Source organism: Jaculus jaculus, chromosome 12 (genome assembly GCF_020740685.1).
Source record: "Jaculus jaculus isolate mJacJac1 chromosome 12, mJacJac1.mat.Y.cur, whole genome shotgun sequence".
Lineage (NCBI taxonomy): Eukaryota > Metazoa > Chordata > Mammalia > Rodentia > Dipodidae > Jaculus > Jaculus jaculus.
The window spans coordinates 75792252-75797201 of record NC_059113.1 but is presented as its reverse complement, the minus strand read 5'-3'; the positions used below and the strand labels follow the sequence as shown (position 1 = coordinate 75797201).

Genomic DNA, 4950 nt, shown 5'->3' with positions numbered 1-4950 from the left:
TTCTAGTTTATACTGGTTCTAAGCCAGAATACAGAGGTAGAGAAACATTTTAACCTAGCCAATCAGGATGTGGAGAGTGGATGACATAAACAAGTACAGAATAGGTAAAAGGCTGAATCCTACTGAGAGGAATTAGGAGTAAAATATGCCCCCATTCTGCAGGAAGCAAGTCAGGGTTACAGGCCCAAAAGGAATAAACAGGTATCTGTGTGTCCTGACAAAGCCAATAAACACAGTATTTTACAACACATTGTTTATTACTGATAACTACAGAGAATAGAATCCATAAAGCCCTGCTTCATGCTGAGCAGCATTTCATTGTATGACTATACCATAGTTTATGTAGGTTTCAACTGATGGGGCTATTTCACTCCTAATTAAGTTGTTTCCTGTCCGCAGAGTAATAAATACAGCTGTTAAAAATGTCTGCACTAATTCTTTGGCCCACATATGAAGGCATATGTGTTGAATATACATAGTACAAGGCATTTGTTTTAATAAAACCTTAGCTTTATAGTATGCAGACCAATTTCCTTTATCTGTGCAGTAGCAAGACCTTCCGGTGTCTGATACTCAGACTCAACGAATCGTTGCTCAATGGATGGATGAATAGAATACTGTTGTGGTTGACTGCTTTTCCCTCAGGGCTTAATGCCCCACCATTCAAATGAATGTATTTTGCAGTGTCACTGGAGTATTTCTATTTTCACACGTTTGTTAATTTCCTTTCAGTTAGGTTTTATCATGGAACCTTTCTATATTAGGTCTCCTTGTTGTAAATGGGTGGTGCCCTGCAGGTACTTCAAACATAAACATTCATATAAGACTGCCCTCTGCCCAGAGCTGTTTACAGTGTGCCTTTTTGCTTGGTGAACTACCTGACATTTTTGCTTCCAGACTCATTTATCAAGGAAGGTGCATTCCTCACTTATCTGTCTGCTGTGCTTTTTCCAGTATTGTATGTCATAACTAGACTGCCAGTCTTTAACTATTGCTGGTTATAATACTAGCTCTCATAAGTTGATTACATAAACTCAGAAAAAATGAACTTTAAATTAACATTTTTGACTTTTAACTTTTTGCAGCGTAGGCGTAGGAGAAAAAGAGCACTTTATTTTTTACGTGCAATGAGAAATGCTAAGACACATGCTGCAGGTGCTCATGTGTGCTCAGGAGAAACAGCTAGCAATATTAGGATCTTATCTTCTTTTCCTCTCTCTCCTCCAGAACACATTCCTTTTCCATCATGGGTGGCTTGCACTTGTGTAATGAGAAGATGGTGGAAACAATATCAGAAGCTCTTCATGAAGTCCTACATGTTGGCAAAGTGCTCCATCAGATCAGTTTCCAGGGTGCCTCAAGACTCAAGATGATATATAGGACTTTTTAAGTTAGCAATAGTCCTCAGAAAAACTCAAGAATTTGTCCTAACAACTTTAAAAATTAGAAATGGTTCATGGCTTACCACAAGTTTTTGCTAAAGATTAAAGATCATGAAGGGGCTGGTTTAGAGATGTCAACCCAAGTCTGGCACAGAGAAAGCATCCACAGCTGCCTTGCTTGGTGGTTTGTCCAATTATCTTAGAAATATCCTTGACATTTCTTCTTGGGAAGAAAAACGTGTATAGTGTTGTTACTAGGGTTGTGGGATTTCCTTTTTCTTTGTTTTCAAGCCTTTAAGCAACTGGAAATGTCTTTGAGCTTTCGGGGGGGGGGGGCTTGTCTCATGTCTCCTAACATGTGATAACACAAAAAATACAGTCCTCACCTCAAAGGGAATAAGAAACTGTTTATTCTGGAGCAAAATATGAGTGACAATGGCCTGGGGAACACAGATTTAGGTTACCCCAAATTCTATGTTCTAACATGGAAAAATTTTTGTGATGTTTTTATAATAACAGACGAAAGAGAGTCATAAATCAAAACATTTTTCACGTACACTGGTGGAAACATCAGGTAGCCAGGGAAGTGTCTGCGGTTGGCCTCAGATGCTCTGCAGCGTTCTTAACCTTTGGGTTGGTGGAATCTAGTGGTCTGTTTGTACATTCCAAAGGATTTACCTAATACTCCCAAGATGTTAGGTCACACAGAGGTGGATGGCCATTGGCCATTAAAGAGCTGAGAGCTCAGGATAACTTGGCTGTGGACGTGCCATATCCAGCTCATATCCACACTCACGGCGGCTCTTATCTGTCGGCCAGCCTCCCAGGTACAGCTTCTTTCTGGGAACTTGAGTCCACATCTTCATGTAGCTATAGTCTGGTCTTTGTACTTACAGTTGCTTTTCTTCCCCTCCCCCCATCCCTTGCTCTCCTCTAACCTCCCTTCCCTTCCCTTCCTCTTCTTTCTCCTTTCTTCTTTTACCCAAAGTCATTTTCATATCTCATTTAAAATTTATTGCTTCTCAGTACTGGGACTATAGTTCAGTGACAGAGCACTTGTCTACCATAAGCAAGATAAACAAGGCCCAGGGTTCAATATCCCTAGCACTCAACAAAGGACAAATAAACAAACAAAAAAAACCAAAATAAAAAGCAACCCAAAAACATCTTCCTAAATACCTCCTCCAGTTGCCTTTTAAGATGACTGATTACAATCAAAAGAAAGAAAAAGTAAAATAAATTTTACAGGGGGAAAAAAATTCAACCATTTAAGTCAGTGCCATAAAACTATTTTAGAAAGCCAGCTTTCTATATTTTAATGCTTTCCATGTCTGAGGCATCCCTCCAGACTTGGTGCTATAATTGTAACACCATCTTGACACTTCTACTTTTAAGCCACAAAGTTTTTGCCTTTTCCTTTTTCAAAGAAAATAAAGTTGGGAGCAAAATGACCGCTCTGCACACATGACTCAGGTGACGATGGCAGAGAAACAGGTGCACGTTCCATGAGCAGGTCTGTGTCTAGGCCTTCTCTTCATGGCATGTGGAATGGGGTAAGTGAGCCAGGACCAAAGAGTGGGCCTGTTCTGAGCAGGGGACCAAATGACACTGACTGCAGGGCGGAAGACAGCCAGGAATGCCTTTGTGGGATTCAGAGAAAATGGTTCCTGAGTGTAAATTTGTTCCTTCAGAGTTGAATGTTGGAAAAGCATATGCTTTTTCTCTCATGTGATGTAAGAGGCGCTCAGTTTAGATGTTAATCCCTGCCCTAGATAGGAACCAGGTACGCTCTGTGCACACCACCTCTGTGATCGCATGTTATATCCATGACTCCATGGAAGCCTTGCCATTTGCATCTGGCCTATCTTAAAGGGGGTGTTTACCCAGGTAATAGTGAAGCTACCCCAAATAACCTGGAAACCAGCATCCTGGGAACAGGAACTCTGAGGAGTAAGCAGCTCTTTGAGTACAGACTTGGAAGCTGTTGGAGAAGGGGACAGCAGTAGGTGAAGATCTCAAGACTTATTTTTAAAAATTAACAAAGGGATCATGGGGCTAGGGAGATGGCTCAGTAAATAAAGGTTCTTTCTTGCACAGTCTGTTCATTTGAGTTCAATGCCCCAACACCCACATAAATCCAGAAGTTAAGTGGCACATGTATGCCTCTGCCTATACACATACATGCACAAATGAATAAATAAAAATTTAAAAAATGTTTTTAAAAGAGGATCTGTAGGAGACAATGCAGGAAACTATAACAGAAAGGAAAATCGTTAAGACTTACATAATAAGAGAGGAAAATGATGACATCAAAATAGAAGAGAGACTTGTTGGAGAGAAGAAGGGATTTGGTAGAGGCGTATTAAGGAGGGGGAAGAGGGAGAGTGATGGGAGGGGACTGTGATCATGACGTATTGTTTGTATTTATGGAAGTTGTCAATAAGACATTTAAAAATACACAAAATGGAAAGGAAAATCCAATTTACGCCAGGCCTCTCACGAGCCTGGTACTGCTAGGTTCTTGTTATGAAGATTATCTCTGAATCATCAGGAAACAGTAAGTGTAGATGCTGTTTTCATTGGCCCAATGGAAGAACCTGAAGCTCAAAGAGCATCCATAAATTGCTCAAGGTCACCAGGCTAATAGATAGCCAACTATTACAACTCTCAGTGGCCAACATTTCCAGATCTCACACAATGATACTGTCTCCAGATCTGACAGAGGGGACCTGAGTCTGGATGGTGTGACAGATTCAAGTTTAGTGATTGAGCCATCGTCCAGTCTGACCATTTTAAACATCCATTTTCTGCTACTTGTTAAGCACAGAATTCTGATTGTTAGCTCAATGCATCACTACTTAGCTAATGGAAATTTCCCAGCCTTCCCTACACATTGGTCACATGACTATTCTAGCCAATGAAATGTGCACTGCAGAGCCCATGTTGAATTTCCTGAAAACCCTTAGAAGGAGGCCCTGCATCCTTTTTCTTCAGTGCTGTCTAGAATCTGGATATAATCTTAAACCTTGATGTTGTCTTTGAAATAAAAGCAAAATATGGCAGACCAAAGAGATGGAGCAGTCTTGGTCACTGACATACTGTTTACCTATGACTTCTTTTTCAAACTGGTAAGAACAGATGCTACACATGATCTTAGCCAAAAGGCTGAGAAGTGGTAAAACTTCTCTTTCTTTTTTTGCTTTTTTTGCTTTTTGGTTTTTCAAAGTAGGGTTTCACTCTAGTCCAAGATGACCTGAAATTCACTATGTATTCTCAGGGTGGCCTTGAGCTCACAGTGATCCACCTACCTCTGCCTCCTGAGTGCTGGGATTAAAGGCGTGCACCACCACGCCAAGCTTAAGACTTCCCTTCTTAATGAGAAAGAAGTATCTTATTGAAATCACTATTTGGAGTCTTTTTTTTCTTTCACATGAACCTTCTGATTGGTGTGTATATAGAATCTGCCATTATGAACCTATCATATATCAATGCCTCTTCTTTCTTCGACCTCAAGGCTCTGTTGTTTTACCTTTCTATACTTCAGGCAAATTACATATCACCTATTGTT

General features: G+C 40.4%; 1 pseudogene; it reads right to left on the bottom strand.

Annotated features, from left to right (window-relative positions):
• Positions 1-4409: 4409 nt before the first annotated feature.
• On the bottom strand, positions 4410-4559 carry LOC123453979 (annotated as a pseudogene).
• Positions 4560-4950: the final 391 nt, after the last annotated feature.